Below are 23687 nucleotides of genomic sequence, written 5' to 3'. Positions count from 1 at the left end.
CTTTTTTTACACCTAATTGAGACGTAAAGTATTTGTACGCTAATTTCACACCTAAAATATTTTTAAACCAATTTGACAATTAAGATATTTTTACATCCATTTGACACCTAAAATTCTTTTACACAGATTTGAGACATAAAATATGTTTACACCCATTTGAGACCTAAAATATTTTTCCACCCATTAGAGACCTAAAATATTTTTCACCCATTTCACACCTAAAATTTTTTTACACCCATTTCATGCCTACAATGTTTTTCACCATTTTGACACCTAAGTTGTTTCCCTCCCATTTGACACCGAAAATATTTTTACAACCATTTGACAAGAAATTTTTTTTTCATCCATTTGACACCTAAAATATTTTTACACTCATTTGAAACCTAAAACATTTTTATACCCATTTGACACCTACTATTTTTTTACTCTCATTTGACACCTAAAATATTTTTACACCGATTTAACACCTAAAATTTTTTTACACCCACTTGAGACCTAAAATTTTATTTCATCCATTTGACACCTAAATTTTTTTTACTCCTATTTCACTCCTAAACTTTTTTTACGCCCATTTGAGACGAAATTTTTTTACTCCCATTTGAAACGTAAAATACTTTTACACCCATTTGAGACTTAAAATATTTTTACACCCATTAGAGACCTAAGATATTTTTCACCCATTTGACACCTAAAATTTTTTAACACCCATTTCATGCCTAAAATGTTTTTCACCAATTTGACCCCTAAGTTGTTTCCCTCCCATTTGACACCAATAATATTTTTACACCCATTTGACAAGAAATTTTTTTTTCATCCATTTGACACCTGAAATATTTTTACACTCATTTGAAACCTAAAACTTTTTTACACCCATTTGACACCTATTATTGTTTTACTCTCATTTGACACCTAAAATATTTTTACACCCATTTAACACCTAAAATTTTTTTACACCCATTTGACACCTAAAATGTTTTTACTCACATTTGACACCTAAAATTTTTTTACACCCACTTGACACCTAAAATATTATTTCATCCATTTGACACCTAAATATTTTTTTCTCCTATTTGACTCCAAAACTTTTATTACACCCATTTGAGACAAAAAAAATTTTTACTCCCATTTGAAACGTAAAATATTCTTACACCCATTTGAGTCCTAAAATATTTTTACACCCATTTGACACCTGAAATATTTTATGTAAAATATTTATACGCTAATTTTACACCAAAATATTTTTACACCCTTTTGACACCTAAAATTTCTTTACACCCACTTGAGACACAAAACATTTTTCACCAATTTGACACCTTAAATATTTTACCTACCATTTGAAACCAAAACTTTTTTTACACCTATTTTAGACGTAAAATATTTTACACCCATTTGACACCTATTACTTTTTTACTCCCATTTGACACCTAAAATATTTTGACACCCTTTTGACACCTAAAATATTTTTAGAACCATTTGATATCTAAAACTTTATTACACCCATTTGACCCCTATTTCTTTTTACTCCCATTTGACACCTAAAATATTTTTACACCAATTTGACAGCTAAAATTTTTTTACACCTATATATTGACTCTAGACAAAACATATGGATCTTACAATCAAAATAAACTCAAGAACAAGATATTGAACTGAACAAAAACAACAAATACACAATTAAAATGAAAAGTAAACGGTAGAAACCAAATAGAACACCTATAGCACACAAGGATGGTTCAAGATGAAGCAAATGAAGATGAACCAAAGTAAAAAGACATGAATACTCAAAATAAAAGGAACAAAAACAACAAGACAAGAAGAAGAAGTGATGAACAACACGGAATTGAAAGAAAAATGGAGAAGAAGCACTTAACTCACTAAAACCGAGAGCAACCAAGGCTCATGATACCACATGATGGCTTCTTCTTGTCTCCATTGAAGCTTGCATGAAGAATTAAGGCTCCATGGATGGTGTTGGATGCGGAAGCATGAAGGAAAGAAGCTTAAGGTGTTTGGTTTGGTGTAGGTGAAAGGATTCTTAAGAGAGATGAGGCCAACTCTTAAGGAAGAAGACTAGAGTAAACTAGAGAAGAGTCTCTAAGGTCAGCTCAAAAGAGATTTGTGCACAAATTTGGGCAGTAATTCATTACTCAATTTCAAACTGAAAAATACATCTCCTAACCCTTCTATTTATAGGCTAAAATGAGACCAAGGAGTCTCTAAAAAGTGGAGGGAAAAAGGAGTCTAGAAAGTTGTATTTTGGATCCAAAAAGGAGCATGTGGGAGGTGTGACTTGCCACCTAAGCAAGTCACACTTGTCTTGCCATGGGAACCTAACTCTCATCCTTGGAGAGCAAGTTTGAGAAGCTTCTAGCCTTTTCTAGAGTAGACACACTACTCTTGGCCCATTTGGCCCAATTCCTCTTTTTGGTCCAAAATTACTTCTAAAGCCCAATTTCCTCTAAGGCCCAATACATGGCCCAAAGAAAACGCTATTCTACAGGGCCCAAAATAAAAAGTCCAAAATAAAATCCTAATCTAGTATTTACAAGCAAAAAGTCCTAGGCTAGGTCTTCACATCTTCCTTGGCCCATGTGAAGTTCATCTTAGGCCTTGCATGCGCATTTAAGGCCCGTTCCTCTTGTATTCTCCTAGCCATGGCTCTTGTTGTAGGTCCCTTGGCTTGAGGCATCTCATCAATATCAATGACGAACCCAAACCCAAAATCACCTAACGTTCGAACCTCAAACACATTTATTCATACAACAAGTCAATCGATCATACATTTGATATGATAAGAGAGTCTAAGCAGTATATGAATAACATTAGGAGCAAATAGAATTTTACCTTTTAGGGTCACGAATAGAGCAAAATGGACTTAAAGGATAGTAAGGTGACCCCCTTTTGTGTGTGTACTTTGGTAATAAAAAAGAAAAGAGGTTTTTCGATTTTTTTTTTTGTGTGTCTTGCATTGGAGAGGTTTTATGCTTATATAGGTACTTTGGGATACCACTGATATCCTAGTCTTTAATTATAATAAAATATATTAGGAAGGAATTGGTCCCAATGAAACATATTATAGAAATTAAATCGTTGCATAATATACAAGGTATTGATTATAATTATTAAAATATTGCTTATAATTACTTGAATCATATATTTTTCTAGTACATACAGAGATTAATCAAATCATAACATATTATTCATATAATTGATTCAATTTTTAGGAATATTTTCTTGTAATTATTAAAATAATATCTTCAAAAATCAATGAGACACATCACATAAGCATAAATTCAAGATATTTATTCTAAATATTATGAATAATATTGCTCCTAATATTATACCATTCTCTATAAAATAAAGATTATAAAATGTCATTTTTTGGCATGAGTGTAAGTAGTAAATAGTGGTTAGGGCTGAAAGTATATACAAAATATTTGGGCTCATGAAAAAGATGTGATAATTAAAAACAAATTAGATTTTCCCTTCTCTTTTTTTTCATGGTAGAATTAAAGTTAAAAAAATATTCCATTAATCAAAAAAATATTTTTTATTTTATTTCATTTTATTATTATTTTATATATATATATATATATTATTTGTTTTTTTAAACAAAACAAATGCATTTACCCAGACGAAATTGGGTGTTGACACCTAGAGATTGAATATTTATAATTTCATAAACTAATCCCATTTGTCTATCCGTCTACATGTTTGTTGTACACTTTTGAGCATGTTTTATACACAAAATATCAATTATTTCAATTGTAAATAGTTAAAAATAGTAAAAAGAATTAAAAAAGTGTTACCATGAGATGGAATTTGTCAAATATGAGAACACAAATCCTATCATAGTATTGGTCTACTTGTTTCTTTTGATTTTTTTTAGCAATTTTTATATATAAAATATCAATTATTTAAATTGTAAATAGTAAAAATTAATCAAAAAATGAAAAAAGTGTCACAAAAAAAAGGAATTTATCGAATTTCAAACCACCAATAATCTCCATTGAGTATTGGCCAAGGAGTTTCGTGTGAAATTTTGAGCACTTTTTATGTAGATAATTGAAACATTGTTACCTAGAGATTTAGTTATTTAAATTTTAAAAACTAGTCCATTTGAGTAACTGCGAACCTGTTTCTTAAGAAACTTTTAGCAATTTTTATACATAAAATATCAATCATTTAAATTGTAAATAGTTAAAAATAGTACAAAGAATTAAAAAAGTGTTACCAGGAGATGTAATTTGTCAAATTTAAGAACACAAATCCTATCCTAGTATTGGCCAACTTGTTTCTTGTGAATTTTTTTGCAACTTTTATATATAAAATATCAGATATTTAAATTGTAAATAGTAAAAATTAGTCAAAAATTAAAAAAGTGTCACAAAAGAAGAACATTTTTAATTTCATAACACCAATAATCCTCTTTGACTATTGGCGAACGAGTTTCGTGTGAAATTTTGAGCAATTTCTATGTAGAAAATGTGAATTATTTAAATTGTAAATAGTAAAAAGTAGGAAAAAAATTGAAAAATTGTTACCTGCAGATGGAATTTTTTAAATTTTCGAAAGTAATCCCATCTAAGTATCCGAAAACCTGTTTGTTCTGAAACTTTGAGCAATTTTTACACATAAAATATCAATTATTTTGATCAAGGATTATCTTGTTCCTTTTTAAGATTATTGAATATGGTGTGAGTTCATTAAGAAAGCTAAGTGAAATCTCCACTGGACATTAAGATAGCAAGCTATCTAGATGTGAAGGTTCCTTTCACAAAGCTCAAGAGAAGAAGATGATGGATTGATTCAAAACAAAAAGGAAATGGAAAGCACATAAACAATAGAAAACCAAGAACAATTAAAGGAAGAAGAAAACATAAAATGGATAGGAAAGAAATGGTAAAAATGTGAGAAGCACGCCACTACAAGGCTAGGATAGAAGCCATGGCAACCTTGAAGATGAGTGGATGTGTGCCGCCACTTGCTATGCAAGATAAGGCTTAAAAGTATTCACTCCTTAGGGAGGAAACTCTCACAAATGGTTGAGACACAAGAGTGTTTTTACTTCAAAATGTTCAACCCTTTTACATGTCTAGGATCACCCCTTATATAGAAGAGTTTAGGGGCCTCCATGAAAATAAAAGATACCTAAGGATGTCTCTACAAAAACCTAACCCTAGCTTCTAGAAACTAGGTCAAATAAGGTTACAAAATGAGAGACTAAAGAGCTAACTATGGTGTGTGCAAGGCTAATTTTATTCTAGCACTAAAGGAGACCAAGAAGGTGTCTCATATGTCTCCAAAAGTGGCTAAAGTGTGCTAAAAACAAAGGGGACCAAAGGTACATAGGTACACTTGCTTTATGCCTTTTACTTTATGCTTTTTGCCTTTTCTTTTTCTTCTACCTATGCTCCATCTCATCTCCACTTCTCCACTAAGGTTGCGCCACATCACCCACCATAATTAATCTTACTTACAACTACAAAACATATAAATAAGGATTAGCATGTTGGCTTGAGTCAAGTCAAGTCTAGTCAACAAGTCAAACCTAGTCAACTTAGGGAACTTCAAACATAATAAAAACAATGAACAAGGATGAAGGATTAGTGAACTTCCTTTCTAAACATGCTTAGTCTTTTTAAGCATGTTCCTCCATCCTTGGTTGGGGTCAATCCTTCATCATCCTCCCCTCCTTGGAGAGAATTTGACCACAAATTCTTTAAGCCTTTGTAGATGGAGCTTGACTTGATTTGGGGGAGGTTTTGCGCCTCCCTTTTATGAGCTCTTGTTCCATCCTTTCTAAGGGTACTACCCCTAGCTTTGGTTAGACCATCCCTCTTTTCTAGACCACTTTTCCTCTCATGCTTGCGCATTGGGTCTTCCTTTTGAGCCTTGCAAGAGAAGGAAGAATGGTGATTTCCATCTTGCTTTGGAAAATTTTTTTTTGGAGGTAACTTGCTCTTTTTCTTTTTCATCTATTCTCTTATCTTTCACTTTATTTTGGTCCTCATTTGCTTGATTGGGTGAGAGAGGTAGGAGTGTGAACTTCTTGCCTTCCAATTGAAAAGTTAATGAGGACTTGTTGAGTTACTTTAATGTCTTCTTTCTTAAGCCATGATAGCTTCTAGGGCTTGGCATGAGGGATAGTTTTCAAGCCAAGCTTGTCCACAACCCTTGTGCTAGCCACATTTACACAACTTCCATTATCTATGAGGAGGGGACATGACACCTTGAATGAAAAAGGTTTTGTCTTTGAGAAAGGTCAAGTTCCTTGGAAACTTGTCTTAGTTGGTGCCTTATCATTAACAATCCACCTTCAAGGGGTTTAATCCTTTCACTTGAAGAAGAAGTGTGGGAAGAAGTACTTTTGGGGGAAGGGGGAGAAGAATGTTCACTCTACTTCTCTTTTAAAGTTTAAGGCCATGGTTCTTTTGGTGGGACAATTTGAAGCTATTTTATAGAACTTGTCCTTGTACCTTGAGAAGAATTAGGAGTTTCATTAGAAGGCCTAAACGAATTAGTCCTAGGAGGTGGGTCTTGGGAACTCTTGAGTGGTGATTTATCATGTTTTCTTTCTTTATCTTTCCAAGTACTAGAATAGTAGTCATTGTATGAACCACTCCTCTTGGCCTCTTTTTCCTTTTGCAATTAAGTTTCAACTTTGATGGCCAAATGTAAAACTTTGTCAAGAAAGGAGTACTCATATAACTCTACTAAATCTTGTATGTCCCTCCTTAACCCACTCACAAATCTAGCTAACTTTTCCTCTTCACTTTCAAATTGGAGTCCTACTTTTAGAAGCATCGACTCCATTAACTTGTAATATTCACCCACACACATGGACCCTTGTTGAAGCCTTTGGAGCTTCAAAAGAGTCTCCCTCCTATAGTAGGAAGGAACAAATCTAGCGCGCATCAAATTCTTAAGGTCCCTCCAAGAAGTCGCGAGTGACTCTTGGTTAATATTGTCCATACATAATTGATGCCACCAAGTCATGGCATAATCCTCAAACTCTAAGACTACCAAATCTACTTGCTTTTGATCACTAACTACATGAATGGTAAAAATTTGGTCCACTTTTTGTTCCCACTAATCCATGGAGTTTGCTTCTCTTATGATGGGTTGCGCCTAGAATGTCGTCTTTTCCTAGCCTCTCTGTCTTGCTCCCTAGCTTCAAGCCTTTGAATGTGCTCTTCGATTCTTAGGTCACTTTGCTCCTTGTCCTTTCTCAATTGTTCAAAGGCCTCCTTCCTAGACAACTCCGAATCCCGAAGCAATCTCATTAATGTATTGTTTTTGTTTGGTGTAGGTGCATTTGATGAACTTGCCATGATTCCTACAACAAAAACACTCAAATCTGAGACAAAATAAATGGATTAGGGGTTAGGCAACATGATAATCGAGACCAAATTCCAACCTAAAATGCAACCCAAGTGTTTAGATCACACTCCCAAAGTAACAAGGCAAGGCTAACACTCAAAATCCACCAAAGGAGTGAAGAAAACACTTTTAAAAACTTGTGCAAAACCTTTCAAAGGCAAGACAAGTCATTCGGCCACAACACCCCTAGAGTTTCAAGAAAGAAAACTACTAAGACAAAACAAAGAACACCTAGTGACAAGCAATAAAAGCACAAAAACAAGGAAAGCTAAACTCTAAGGAAAGAAAAATATTGGTTACAAAACTTTGAACAAGACTAACACAAGAAAAGCAAATTTTTAAGACTCTGTGGAAAGCACTTGAACAAGCATCTTCAAGTCTTATATCATGCATACACCAAGAAAGATCATAACCAAGTTAAAGCATGGAACTAATTAGCCAATATGACCCAATTCTCAAGTATGAAAAACTAGTAGCATAACACCTAGTGAAAAACACACTTTTAGTTCACCAAGGAGCAAGGTTGCTCTCGGCATGAACATGAGCAAAGCACGAAAGGAAATCTTTTTTTTATGTTCGGCCTCATTTTCGAGGAAAGATGCTGCGATGGAGGATCAATCGACTGGAATTGCCCCCCTTCTGCCCTTGGGGGGCAAGAAAGACTGTATGACCGCACTCGTTCTAGCAGATCTGTCTTTGTCACAACACTCTCAGGCCACTTTACAAACACAATAGGCTACGGAGCGGGCAACCTCAAACGAGGAAGCAGTCCAATCTATTCCATACGATCAATGATCGAATCGGGAATATGGGTTTTTTCATACTCCTCCAAGTCAGCAACGGGCACTACGGGTACTAGTTTCATGGTGATTAGTTTGAACCTCCTTCCCCTCCCACCCCTTGAGGCAATCCTCTAGATTACAGACTTATCCAAAAGGCGAGAATGCTGGTCCTGAATCCGGTTCAGGATCGGTGGAAAGCACTGACTTTACTACTACCTCCACTGGGTGGTCAATCAAATCAATTGGTGAAACTGCTGCTTTATTTTACGCACTAAAACCAAAATTGCTGCTACTTTGATTCATATGCTGGTGGTGAGTCAAATGCGATTTCATAGACGGAGAGAACCTATCAGGTTAGTTGCTCGGATGACTAACTCATACCCGCGTTACCTAAACATTAGTAGCATGTTGGCGTGGAGCTGGTGATCCACGGCAAAAAGGCTTGGGGGCTCTATGAATTTCATTTCCCAGCCTGGGAAATTAGAAGTCTGGGCTAATCGCTAAGAGCTCATCCCGAGAGAACTCGGGACGGGATAACTCGAAGTACGACATGAAGTAGAAGTTAGCCAAGTTCTGTTACGTTAGGGTGACTCGAGAAAGCTTGAAAGGTAATTCCGAGAGCCCTTAAGCTTGAAGCTATCCAGCTTCAAGCCGTGAAGGAGGAATCCGAGTTGTAAAATAAGGAAGATCGTTCATCAGTGCTTTCAGTAACTAAACGAAGAGTAAGCCAGGTGCGTAATCAAGCTCCCTTGTCTTCCCTTTCAAAGGAGTTTCGTTTCAGTTCTCCTTTAAGGAAGGTTCTCTTCGGTAATTTAACTAGTTAGCAGGGACAGATTCCACTGTGCTTTCAAACTAAAAGATTCAATTAAGTAAGCTTGGCTTTGGCATTTGCCATAGGAAGTTTATTTATTAGGGGCATGCCCCAAGTAAAGTAAAGGAGTCACTTTCACGGGTATGTAGAAACAATGGGATCTCTCTTCTTAACTCATTCTTTCATCTGAAATCTCGGGGTTTGATAGTTGCAGTTAATAAAGCAAGTTCTTCTCTTAACACAGGGAACTCTAAAGTTCAATGGCTTACTTTTTTTTTGCCTTGCTCAATGCTTCAAAAAGAGGGATTGCTTAAACATATAGCGAGTGTAGTTTACAGAACGAAAAAGCCTACATTGGGATTATTGATTAACAATAAGCTAGCCATGCACGGTAGACTGATTCAAAGACGGATACTATAGGCATTGAGAATTGCTTATAGAGAACACTGACTATTGGTGCGGAAGATGAGTTGTGCTGTTAATAAAAATTTTCTCTTACTTACGCAATTCAATCTTTAACAGCGCTTATCCCGCATCCTGGACTATTTTTAATGTTCTTACTGGGAAACCGTAGGTAGCCTATATGCTATAAGTTCTAAGTTAGAGCGAGGACCAAAGGGATGGAAGAGGCACGATAGCGAAGATCAATCCATCTCAATTACAAAAAACATTGCCTTGGGCATGCAACCCAAAAAGATTGAAAGACTGCATCAGGTGGTAGCTTATTTGTTGTTGTTGGTGCTATTGGAGGATCTGGGTCTCGCTTACGAACATCAGAATCTTTTGATCCCAAACATAAAAATATAGATCACTAGCATCCGGCTCTTCCTAACGATCACGAAAGACAGAACCCGGATGATGAGTCATTATTTTCTTCCACTCCACTAGCCTTTGTGCACCCATTAGACAGTTGATTAGTGCTTAATTGTTCATCATTAGAGTGTTTTTCATCTGTTGGGCTTTATTGGGCCATTGTTCCGAATTTGGACTAATTTCACATTATTTGGCCTAATTTTTGTTTTTAATTATTTTTAGGTATTTGGGTGAAGCAATTTTGGAGCTTGGACATTAATATTTAGTTGAAGAGACTTTCCACATCATTGCCACATCATTTCCATGTCATTTCCACGTCAGCAAAGTCAATGGGTCAACATTTGAGGCCTAGAGTGGCATTTTTGTAAATCTGAGTGGCAGAGTGGCAGTTTTGTAAATATCAGTGGCAAGGGTGATATGACCTCGAAATTAGGTCTGCATGAGAAGGTCAGTCGCTTCTTCTTCTTCTCCATTCTCTAAAACCTCCATTTTTGTTGTATTGAAGCTTTGGAAGGTGACCCATGGTGGCACACACGAATTTTTCACGTTTTCCATTGGTTTTTCACGTTTTGTGAGTCTTGGACAGCACATTGAAGTTGTATTAACGTTTTCTACCGTTTGGGTAACATTTATATTGAAGCATTTTCGTTTTTGGTGGCTGTTTTTGTTGTTCTTCTCTTATCCCTTGCCCATTTTGTTTGCTGCACCATTTTAAGCTTTCAGTATCAATTTGAAGTCATTTGAACGATTGAATTGCAATTTCTGTTTCAGATTCGAAGTGGGTGATTGTTCATTTTCCATGTCTAGCTAAGTTTTTCGTATTGGTTCCTTGAAGAAACTGATTTGAAACCATGAGGTTGATGTTTTGTCGTGCACTCCAATTCCTAATTTCTCTTCATCCTATTCAATTTCATAGCTTTGAATGAAATGGAATTTGTGATGCTTAATCATGAGTTTATGTTTTCCACAATTTCAGAATCCTTTTCATGCTTAGTGAGTTTGGGTTTTGACCATAGTTGCTTAATCTGTGTGTGTGTGTGTGTGTGTGTGTGAAATTGAAAGAAGGATGTGTGCTATGCTTAATGGCGTAATGAAGTTGTGTTAATTTTCGCATAGTTGATTAGTTCGAATTTCATGAGAGTAAATTGGATAAGAGAATTGATTTAGTTACTTGTGATTGGTGGATTTTCAGTGGAATCAAGGAACCAATATATTTTGAATTCTGTGTTTAATTCAATTTTGGTGTTTTTATTAGAATTTAGCAAAGTTGTGTGAATCTGCCAACCCCCCCCCCCCTTGTGTTTTATTGTTGTGTTCATCTGGAAATTTCGCTTTGAATGAAAACATTGGTCGTTGGGAGACGACTTGGTTCACTTTCATATACTATATTTAATATGTTTTAATTTGGTGGGGTACGACCTCTATCAAATTTGGTGCCGTTGCCGGGGACCAATCGTTTCGTTCAAAGAAAAATTTTCAGTGTGTTTGTTTCTGTGTTTGGGTGTGTGTAGTTCAAGTGTGGTTGAGTTGGTATATGTTCATTGTGATGTTAATGTTGTGTTAAGTTCAGTGCCTGTTTCCATTCCTGTGTGTTTCTGTGTAGTGTAGTGAATAGTTTCGCGGCACGCATGAATAGTGTCATTTGTAGTAGTGAATAGTGTTTGAATAGTGTCCGAATCTGGCATTTAACTTCTGGATTTTTGTTTTGGTAGCTACGATGCTTGTTTTAACTTGAAATTTTTTCCCCCCACTTCTAAGACATTGAACTTGATATGAAAAATAGCTGGAGTAGTTGGTATGGTCTGAGTTAAGAGATTCAAAAAATTTTTGGACTGATTTTTAGTGAAACTTCAGAGGACCATAACTTTTGCTCTGGTTATCAGAATCACTATTATTTTATATGCATTTGGGGTGGAATTTGAGCAATATTTTTTGTGATTTTTCTTCTTTTTTTTCCACTTTTGAAAAATTGTTAAAAATACTTGTGCTTTGAGTTTTGATCTGATTTTTTTTGTGCTTCTGTTTGACCACTCAAAGGAATATCCTACCAATTTTCAAGTCATTTGGAGGTCGCTTGAGTATAGTTGTAGTTATACCTTATGTTATGCCAATATCACCACAATTAATGCTTTTTGGTGCATGACTAGGGGAAACCCAAGTGAATTACAACTATTTGACCCTTAGATTGATAGGACATTCCACAGAGGAAGTAAGCATCTTAGGAATCCATCTTTGCATGCTGAATATTCAGTGACTTTTCCTGATTCTTCTGATTCTCATCACATTCCTGACACTCCTCATTCTTTGCATTCTGAGCATACTGTTTATTCTGAGCATTTTGATTTTCATACTGATAACATGGCTCAACCTCCTCCACCTCATGAGAGAACCATGAGTGAGCTCACTGCACCAAAGTTCACTTATGATAGTTTATGCATACAATACCCTGAGGAGGAGGTTCCATATGTGCTGAAAACTGGTTTAATACACTTGTTGCCAAAGTTTCATGGTCCTGCAGGTGAGGACCCGTGCAAACACTTGAAGCAGTTTCATGTCGTCTGGTCCACCATGAAGCCTACAGATTTGCAGGAGGACCATGTATACTTGAAGGCTTTCCCTCATTTTTTGGAGGGTAATACGAAAGACTGGCTGTACTACCTAGCACCCAGGTCCATCACAAGCTGGGATGACCTGAAGAGATTGTTCCTTGCCAAGTTCTTTCATGCTTCAAGGACAACAACCATAAGGAAGGAGATTTCTGGCATCAAGCAGCAATCTGGGGAGACCCTTTATGAGTACTAGGAGAGGTTCAAGAATCTCTGTTCAAGCTGCCCACACCATCAGATCTCTGAACACCTCCTTCTGCAGTATTTTTATGAAGGCTTGCACCACATGGATCGAAATATGATTGATGCCGCAAGTGGTGGTGCCCTTGGTAACATAACCCCAGCTGCAACCAGACAACTAATAGAGAACATGGCTTCAAATTCTCAACAATTTGGCACAAGGAGTGATGCCATAGTTGTTAGAGGTGTTCATGATGTAGGAGCAGCCGAGTACACGAAGAAGTTGGAGAGTAAGATTGATGCTCTTACCACACTGGTCAACCAACTTGCTTCCAATCAGAGAGCTCCAGCAACAAGAGTTTGTGGCCTTTGTACATTTGTTGATCATTTTACAGACTCTTGCCCAGCATTGCAACAACAGGCTGCTTCTCCTTCTTCTTTTACACCAGTGGACACACCTCGGGCCTATGCAACAAATATTTTCAACAACAATAGGCCCCAACAACAACAACAAAACCACCATGATTTGTCAACCAACAGATATAATCCAGGATGGAGGAATCACCCTAATTTGAGATGGGGAAACCAGGGTAACCAACAGCCCCAACAATTTCAAAATGTGCAACCACCTCCACAACAAAGAGTTGCACCTGCACCACAAGCTGCTCCTGTTCCACCTGTACCCACACCAGCTCCTGCTGCAGCACCTGCACCTTCTTCTTCTACTTCATTGGAGGAGTTAGTTAGGAAGATGACCCTTCAAAATATGCAATTCCAATAGGAGACTAGGGCCTCAATCCAGAGTTTGACAAGTGAAATAGGGCAGATGGCCACTTAGCTAAACCAGGCATAAGCTCAGAATTCTGACAAGCTTCCATCACAGACGGTGGAAAATCCTAGGAATGTCAGTGCCATTACTTTGAGATCTGGGAAGAACATTGAAGTTCCCACTTCCGAGCCTACACCTCCAAAGGAACCCAACCCTGCCACACTTTAGAGAAAGCGTGATGCTCATGCAGCTGGTCCTTCCACATTTGGTGTGACTTCTACACCTTCCACCTCTACTGCTGCACCTTCCATACCTCTTCCTTTCCCTCTAAGAGCCATTCCAAGCAAAGAGATGGAAGAGGTTGACAGGGAGATCTTAGAAACTTTCAGGAAGGTGGAGGTGAACATACCTCTGTTGGATGCCATTAAACAGATTCCCAGATATGCAAAGTTCTTGAAGGACCTATGCACGCACAAGAGGAGGCTAAAGGGAAACGAAAAGATCAGCATGGGCAGAAACGTGTCAGCATTCATAGGTAAATCTGTTCCTCAGATTCCTGAGAAGTGCAAGGACCCAGGTACATTTTGTGTACCTTGCATCATAGGTAACAATAAATTTGAAAATGAAATGCTTGATCTTGGTGCTTCAATAAATGTAATGCCTTTGTCTATTTTTAAATCTCTTTCTCTTGGACCCCTACAACCTACGGGTGTGGTGATTCAGTTGGCAAATAGAAGTGTTGCCCACCTCGCAGGTTTGGTTGATGATGTTTTGGTTTGTGTTGGTGAATTGATTTTCCCTGCTGATTTTTACATTCTTGACATGGAAGAGGGATTTTCACATGGTTCTGCACCAATCATTTTAGGCAGACCATTATTGAAAACTGCACGAACCAAAATTGATGTCCATGCAGGTACTTTATCCATGGAGTTTGATGATATTGTTGTGCTATTTAACATTCTGGATGCCATGAAACATACTTCAGAGGATCATTCTGTTTTTCACGTGGATATTATTGATGATACTGTTGATGGATTGATTTCTGATTTCCACTCTTTGCATGCATTAAAACATTCATCCGTGTCTGAGTTATCTGAATTTGCATGCATTGATGTTCTTGATTCTGATTCTGCTTCTGATTCTGATCATGCTGAATATGATGTGGATAATGTTGAATCTAATGAGTTTGACTCTCTGGATGTTGTACCTATTGACTTTGATGTTATACAATCAGGTTGCACTAACCATGTTGCAGGAAGTACACATGCATCTGATTGTTATGCTCAGGTACAAACTGTGGAACCCATTTCTCCCTCCCTTCTGGTTCCTGATATTCAGCCAGCATCCAGTACTTCAGAGTTGAAACCACTGCCAGACAACATCAAGTATGTCTACTTAGAGGAGAGGACAATCTGCTTGTCATCATTTCCACCTCCCTCACTACTGAACAAGAGCAGAGGTTGTTGCACGTTCTTAAAAAGCATAAGAAGGCAATTGGATGGACATTGGCTGACATCCCTAGTATTAGCCCATCAACATGCATGCACAAGATATTGTTGGAAGATGGAGCAAAGCTAGTGAGACAGCCACAAAGGCGACTCAACCCTGTCATCTCGGATGTTGTAAAGAAGGAGGTGACCAAGCATCTAAAAGCTAGGATCATCTACCCCATTTCTAACAGTTAGTGGGTTAGCCCCATCCATGTTGTTCCAAAAAAGACTGGCCTCACTTTAGTCAAGAATGAAAAAGAGGAGCTGATTCCAACAAGAGTGCAAAACAGTTGGAGGGTTTGCATTGACTACAGAAGGCTAAATCAAGAAACCAGAAAAGACCACTTCCCCTTGCCTTTTATTGATCAGATGCTTGAGCGCTTGGCAGGTAAGTCCCACTATTGCTTTCTTGATGGGTTTTCTGGTTACTTTCAAATTCACATTGCACTTGAGGACCAAGAGAAAACCACATTCACCTACCCCTTTCGCACTTTTGCCTATAGGAGGATGCCGTTTGGCCTATGCAATGCCCCTGGCACATTCCAGTGGTGCATACTTAGCATTTTTAGTGATTTTCTTGAAAATTGCATAAAGGTGTTTATGGACAACTTTACTGTATATGGGTCCTCATTTGATGCATGTTTGGATAGTTTGGACAGAGTTTTAAACAGGTGCTTCCAATCTAACCTTGTTCTCAATTTTGAGAAATGTCATTTCATGGTAGAACAAGGCATAGTATTGGGGCACATAATTTCAAAAAAGGGCATTTAAGTTGACCCTGCCAAGATCTCAATTATTTCACAATTGCCTTACCCCTCTTCTGTGCGAGAGGTTCGTTCTTTTCTTGGCCATGCAGGGTTTTACAAGCGTTTCATTCAAGACTTCAGTAAGAAGGCCCTCCCACTGTCCAACCTACTGCAAAAGGATGTTGACTTCATCTTTGATGAAGGATGCAAAGAGGCTTTTGATTGCCTCAAGAAGGCCCTGACCATAACTCCAATCATTTAGACGCCCGACTAGACAGTCCCATTTGAGCTTATGTTTGATGCATCCAACTATGCATTAGGGGTTGTTCTAGCTCAAAGGATTGATAAGCAGCCGAGGGTAATCTACTACGCCTCCAGGACATTAGATGTTGCCCAATCAAATTACACCATAATAGAAAAAGAGCTCCTTGCGGTAGTTTTTGCACTTGAAAAGTTTCGATCTTATCTGCTTGGTTCTCCTGTTGTTGTGTTTACCGACCATGGAGCTCTTAAGTACCTGTTGAAGAAGGCAGAATCAAAACCTCGGCTGATAAGATGGATGCTCTGGCTCCAAGAATTTGATTTGGAAATCTGTGATAGGAGCGGAGCACAAAACCTAGTTGCAGACCGATCCGGGATGATGCTTCACCGATCCGGGATGACTTTCCCGATGAAAGTTTGTTGACACTCTCTACTTCTTCCTCACCTTGGTTTGCTAACTTTGTTAATTATCTTGCTGCTTCTGTTTTACCTCCCTTAGCATCCAGAGCTCAATGTGATAAACTCAAGAGCGATGCTAGGTATTACATTTGCGATGACCCCTATCTGTGGAAAATGTGCAGTGATCAGGTTACCAGGAGATGCATTTTGGACCATGAGATTGACTCGGTCCTCAAATTTTGTCATTCATCTGCACCTGGTGGTCACCTTGGCACACAAAGGACAGCTCGTAAGGTGCTAGATTGTAGATTTTATTGGCCCACCATCTTCAAAGATGCATGGAGGATTTGTAGCACATGTGAGGAATGCCAACGAGCAGGAGGAGCCTTTTCTTAGAGACAACAGATGCCTCAACAACCTATGCTATTTTGTGAGGTGTTTGATGTCTGAGGTATAGATTTCATGGGCCCTTTCCCTGTCTCTTTTGGTTTCACTTACATCTTGCTTGTTGTTCATTATGTTTCAAAATGGGTGTAAGCCAAAGCCACTAGAACTAATGATGCTCGAGTTGTTGTACTTGTCCAAGTCAGTCTATTGTTGTTTCTGTTTGTTTGTTTCCTTTTTGTTAATTTGTGTTAATTAGTGTGATGTTTTTGTTTTCTGTTTGGGACACTCACTTCACTTTTGGAGGATGAGTTGTTGGTTATTCTGTGAACTGGTATCCTTGCTTTGTCTTTGCATGTCAAGTTGCTTTTGGAATTGTTTTATCTTGTGTGAGAATTTGAGTCACTCTCTGTTCTTTGTTGTATGATACTGCCTCTTGAATGCTTGCACAATGGCCTTGGCTTGACTCTTTCTGATGTATTTCTGATACACATGCATGTTGGGATATGATTTAGGCAATTTTTTTTTGTGAAACTATAGCCAAATGAGCCTACCTTGAACTGTTTCTGTTGATACCCCTTTTTGAGCCTCCATACCCTTTCATTGTTCTACAGCTCATTACAAGCCCTTAGCCTGAAAAACCATGATTATTCCTACCTTAGAAAATTTTGGAGCTTTGGAATTGTTTTGGGAATGGGTGCTCAACTAAGTGTGGTCGCGCACAACAAGTGTGGTTGTGCGCGCACTTGTTATTGGTTCTCGGGATTGCTCATTTGTATACCCAGGTGGGATTTCAAAATTGTTGTTTCTCTGCATGTTCTTTGTATAAAAAAAACAAAAAGAAAAGAAAAGAAAACAAAGAAAAGAAATAAAAAGGAGTTTGGATTTGAGCATTGTGTGAGAACCGAAGTTGGAAGTGTTGGTGTTTGGGATTACTTTCATGCTTGATTGAGACTTATTCCCCATTGCTCCTCTATTTCCATGGTTGCTTAGTTACTTATCCATATGTTTCACACCTTGTCCTCAACCCTATTACAACCTTGAAAAGTCCTTCTGATCTTGACCTGCATGTGTTTCTGGTTTGGTTGTTGGTTCTAGAGGCTTGCCAAGTCTGTTTGATGTTTGTTTTTCAGGGGTGCTTTTAGAGTAAACAATAGCCTAGAGATTTGAGTGATACAGTGCATATTTCGTGAGGTTATGTTGCTTTCAATTCTCTCCTTGAGCTGAACTGAGTACTTGGCATGTTTTGAATTGCTTGGATGATGTTCATGGATACCTTGAGGCTTTGAATCCTTCTATGTTAGATGTGTTTCCATTTGTCTGTGTCGAGTCTGTTTGTCGTGTGTCTTTTTGTCTCTCTTGTTATGTTTGTGATGTCCTTGCTTTGTTTTACTCTTTAATTTTGCCCAAGAGTGCAAAAGGGTAAGTGTGGTCGATTTTGATGAGTCATTATTTTCTTCCATTCCACTAGCCTTTGTGCACCCATTAGACAGTTGATTAGTGCTTAATTGTTCATCATTAGAGTGTTTTTCATCTGTTGGGCTTTATTGGGCCATTGTTCCGAATTTGGACTAATTTCACATTATTTGGCCTAATTTTTGTTTTTAATTATTTTTAGGTATTTGGGTGAAGCAATTTTGGAGCTTGGACATTAATATTTAGTTGAAGAGACTTTCCACATCATTGCCACATCATTTCCATGTCATTTCCACGTCAGCAAAGTCAATTGGTCAACATTTGAGGCCCAAAGTGGCATTTTGGTAAATCTGAGTGGCAGAGTGGCAGTTTTGTAAATATCAGTGGCAAGGGTGATATGATCACGAAATTAGGTCTGCATGACAAGGCTAGTCGCTTCTTCTTCTTCTCCACTCTCTAAAACCTCCATTTTTGTTGTATTGAAGCTTTGGAAGGTGACCAATGGTGGCACACACGAATTTTTCACGTTTTCCATTGGTTTTTCATGTTTTATGAGTCTTGGACAACACATTGAAGTTGTATTAACATTTTCTACCGTTTGGGTAACATTTATATTGAAGCATTTTCGTTTTTGGTGGCTATTTTTGTTGTTCTTCTCTTATCCCTTGCCCATTTCGTTTGCTGCACCATTTTAAGCTTTCAGTATCAATTTAAAGTCATTTGAACGGTTGAATTGCAATTTCTGTTTCAGATTCGAAGTGGGTGATTGTTCATTTTCCATGTCTAGCTAAGTTTTTCGTATCGGTTCCTTGAAGAAACTGATTTGAAACCATGAGGTTGATGTTTTGCTGTGCATTCCAATTCCTAATTTCTCTTCATCCTATTCAATTTTGTAGCTTTGAATGAAATGGAATTTGTGATGCTTAATCATGAGTTTATGTTTTCCATAATTTCAGAATCCTTGTCATGCTTAGTGAGTTCGGGTTTTGGCCACAGTTGCTTAATCTGTGTGTGTGTGTGTGTGTGTGAAATTGGAAGAAGGATGTGTGCTATGCTTAATGGCGTAATGAAGCTATGTTAATTTTCGCATAGTTGATTAATTCGGATTTCATGAGAGTAAATTGGATAAGAGAATTGATTTAGTTACCTGTGATTGGTAGATTTTCAGTGGAATCAAGGAACCAGTACATTTTGAATTCTGCGTTTAATTCAATTTTGGTGTTTTTATTAGAATTTAGCAAAGTTGTGTGAATCTGCCAAACCCCCCCCCCCCTGTGTTTTATTGTTGTGTTCATTTGGAAATTTCGCTTTGAATGAAAATATTGATCGTTGGGAGACAACTTGGTTCACTTTCATATACTATATTTAATATGTTTTAATTTGGTGGGGTTTGCTGTTGCTGGTGCTATTGGAGGATCTGGGTCTCGCTTACGAACATCAGAATCTTTCGATCCCAAACATAAAAATATAGATCACTAGCATCCGGCTCTTCCTAACGATCACGAAAGACAGAACCTCGATCACCACTAACACTAGGATCCCCACTTGAAGTAAATTCTGGATCTTACTCCTGATAACGAAGATCAGAATCTCTATTACGAGCATCCGTAACTTCATAGCATCATAATCTCACTATCGATCTGTAGTTGGCCAGCAGCATAGGCTAGCCACCATAGAACATGCCACAGTGCATGCCATAGCGATGATGACCACCATAGTAGTTGATAGGCATATTAGTGTTAGCCACTTTTTTCCAAGTCTTCCTACTCGTTGACCAATTCCTGTTGCTTCAGCTCCCATTCCTTCCCGAGCATCTACACCCGCTCTAGTTCTTCTTGTTGTTTGCTTCCTGCTTGTATCATTCAACCTGTGTAAACCACTGTTTAAAGTAAAGAAAGGGGTACCACTTTCATAAGCCATTGTCAACCACCGTAATAAGAGCTAAAGGACTATGAACCTTAAGCACGAATAAGGGAACAATGGATCGAGTAAATAGGAATCGGGGAGGAATCAAACCTCCCGGCCGGCTAGCCCGCATTCCAACCGATATGCCTCCATCCTCCACTCCGTCCTTCGTTCTCCCTTAGAATCAATAGGAATACATTCTTTCTTTTCATCGCTCCGCAGGTAGTCCTATGCATAGTCCAGTAGAAGTGATTAAGGGTCTGCCCGGTTAGTGTTTTGTTATTTCATCCATTATTATTATATTAGCCAAAAGGAACTATTTTTATATTCCAATTCCCGGGTGGCCCACTTTCTTACTTGTCGCAACTGTCTCTCAATTTCTAAATCATCAAGGATTAGAGCGCCAAAGAACCGCCAAGTTGTCAAAGACACGTCTGAAGAGGGAGGAGGCGGGCGCCCTCTAAGTTGACCACCATACCCACTAATGGACTATGAGGGGGGGCAGGCGAACCGGAACCGACCGAGAACTCGAACCGCTTGACTGACCCCTTCATACATACTCGATTCATTAGGGTCGGGGATGAAACCAATAATCGAAGAAGTGCAAAAAATCGCGCAACCGAAGCCAGGAAACGGACCGCAGCGCAACGACTAGGACTCGTGTTGGAGGAGTTTTGAGCGTGAGCTACCACTCATGCAGTGACAAGGACCTTCAACTCTCGAAGGGGCCACTAACCGCCCGAATCACTGTAGTGTAGGAAACCCTCCCTTTACTCAATGGATAACACTTATCCTCTTTCAATCAACTAAATGAGAAATGGAGGAGAAAGAGGTCTTTATTTATTGAAGAGGCTTTGCACCTAGGACTAATAAAGATCCAGAAGAATGGGTCTAGGCTTTCGAAAAGATGAAGATGCAAAGGGTAGAGAGAAAAGAAATGTCTTTTTTTTTAACAACCAACCTGACATAAGGATTCTAGCTCGCCCAGTTAGAGCAGATGGAGATTCTCGGACGGGGAAAAGCGGCACTCGACATCTATTCTATTAAACAACACCAAGAACAAAGCCATACCATGCCCTCATGAGAAAGACGTTCTGATTGCCATGAATGCTGCCCTCGAGGACGTGTACAAGAAGGTTTTTCCCGATTCCTATCAACATGGTGCACCTCTCAATAGAGGGGCATGAAAACACCATGGAGACTTTGACCGAATGAATAGGTATCAATTTATAGACATTTTGATTGAGTAATATAATCCAGGATGAACGCTTTTTTCATTCGCTATGTGCGTGCTGACTGAATGCTCGCGTGATCGATGGACAGGGGAATTGCATGAATGATGAGACTGGCCTAAGCGAAAGTAAAGGCTCTTCCCTCTCTTGATGGCGTTGATTGACTGACACTAGGAACCGATTCGGAGAAACAAGAAGCATGAGATACGCGGTGGCAATATTTCCGATAGCAAATCACTTGACTCGATGGAGGGTTTAGGGCCTTCCCCTACTGGTGGCTTTTGGCCCTCGCTCGAAGGAACTGGTGCTTCAGACTTCTGCGGATCACTACCAGAACCCTCACCACTCCTATTCATTTCATCAAGCCTAGCCTCCAAATCCTTATATCTTTGAGCAAGTGTGCGTGTGAGTTGAGGAGTTTCGATTTTTTCCACTTTTTTCAATCCCTCTTTCGCATTTTTTAGTACATCTGGGTTCATTTGGTTCCTTCTTTTATCGTCTCTCTGCTCCCTTTCAAAAAATTGAAAGAGAGACTTGGTTGGTAAACCGGCGCTATCTTACAGTAGTGCTGGATTTCTTTTGATCAATAGAACAGGAAGAGGAGGAAAAATGATGCGTTATGAAGCGCTATCTTATGGTTGATTCTGCTAAACTTGAAAGTATACTTTTAAGTTGTGTTCGAAACATTCAAACAGAATCTATAAAGTCATTCTGTCTGAATGTTCTTTGTGTCCTATTCTGTTATGGGATTCTATTTTGTGGTTTTCTAATGCTAGCTGGTCACCTCGATTGCATTTTCAAAGTCAAATTACTACTAATGATAAGTCAATCTTCGACCATCCATTTTTGCTTTTTTGCTAATAATGATTTAAGTCGCTTTCATGCATTTTTTTCTTAGCTATTTCTTTATTATGATGATTCTAGACAAGGAATCCTATTTTGTTTGGATTTTTTTCTTTGTTTTGATATTGGAATTCATGTTCGTAAAATACCGCGGTGTTTTTCCACTAAGGATTGGCTTTGTTGTAATCCTTTTTACATTGCCAATGATTTGCGAATAAATTATGTTATGGACCTTTCATTTGGTGGTGCTGCTGATCTTTCTCTATCTACTTCAATTCTTTTTCCATCAATTGTGCCACGTTGATTGTCAAAAGAATGAGTCATGTTCTACCAATAAAAAATAACTCTTCTTTTACTTACTTTTCTTTCTCGTTTTTCTATATTTTCAAAGTGATTTGGATTTGAGAGAAACAGAATTTCACCTAACAATTTTTATGTTAGCGTCCAGTTCCTTGCTCATTTATCTCTGTTTTTTTGTCCACGAGACGAGCTTAGAACTTCTAATAACATCTTTTTCCTATCTTTTCCTAAATATTCTAATAGGAGCAGTAATAGCGGATATAGAGGTCTTTTTCGATGTACCATGCTATACGTGTGATAACGCTGTCGTTGACGCGATCAAATTAATACTACTTATCTATAACAACTTCAGTATTGTTAAGAAAATAGTCAACAAAATAGTAAGGGTAAAGTAACCCAAAGTCGTCTCCCAACGAACACGGAATTGATTTTTAACAAATTAGTTCTTATAAATTCTATACAAAAGAGTTAGTCAAATAAAATAATAAAAATATGGGGATTAAGATAAACGCAGATAGAAATAAAATTTAAAAGATAAAAAGAAATAAAAACAATAGTAAAGAAAATAGATTGATTCCATTGCTTTGTCAAAATAGATTCATCATCGGTTATCTAAAGACTATTGCTCAATTAATTATTGTTATAGATTTACAAATTAATCAATATAAAGTCTCAATTAATTTGTTGGCGTTCTCACTTTTAACCAAAGTACAGTCTCAATTAAAAATGAGAACTTTTAGATTATCCATAGTAAATTCAATCAAAGTACAGTCTCAATCAAATTTTACTATGCCTAATCATGTCTATTCTTTTATCTCCTCACCAAATAAAAAGCTTAATTAATCAAAGTAAAGTCTCAATTAATTTTCGTTAGAGTAAATACCTTTAATCAAAGTAAAGTCTCAATTATTGGTAAAAACTCATTTAATCATATGAAAGTTTCTAAATAAAATCAAAGTAAAGTCTCAATTAAATTTAAAAACCCTTGACTCATATGATCAATATGCATATAGATCTAAAATCATTACTTTTTATGTGATTCAAAGATAAAAAACATAGATAAATTAAAACCTCAACAATAATAAAAAGAACAAAGAAATTAATTCATTCTAACCTCAGAATCCATAATGAAATTACAATGGAATCACCCCAAGAAGTTTAGCAATTCATGGAATACAAAATAAAAAGAAGAATAGAGAGAAGAAAAGAGAGAGAAAGGAAACGAAATTAGGCACCCCTAAGGGTTCCAAAACTCCGAAGTCCCGAGCTTGTTCTTTTCTGCTTCTCCTTTGGTCTCTTTATATAGGAATTGGACTGGGCTTTTCTGTTGCTAAAACCTCTCAAATATCTTTTAAAATAAAGATAAA

General features: G+C 37.6%; 1 non-coding gene across 1 annotated transcript; it reads right to left on the bottom strand.

Moving 5' to 3' along the window:
* Nucleotides 1-12528: 12528 nt before the first annotated feature.
* On the bottom strand, nt 12529-12635 carry LOC114180042 (small nucleolar RNA R71). Its single transcript, XR_003603618.1, has one exon. It is a non-coding gene; the product is annotated as a small nucleolar RNA R71 (small nucleolar RNA).
* Between the last annotated feature and the right edge of the window lie 11052 nt (nt 12636-23687).

The sequence above is a fragment of the Vigna unguiculata genome, chromosome 3 (assembly GCF_037176805.1).
Source record: "Vigna unguiculata cultivar grain cowpea cultivar isolate G323 ecotype 2 chromosome 3, ASM3717680v1, whole genome shotgun sequence".
Taxonomy (NCBI): Eukaryota; Viridiplantae; Streptophyta; class Magnoliopsida; order Fabales; family Fabaceae; genus Vigna; species Vigna unguiculata.
The sequence above is the reverse complement of the archived record's forward strand: the minus strand, read 5'-3'. Positions and strand labels throughout refer to the sequence as shown.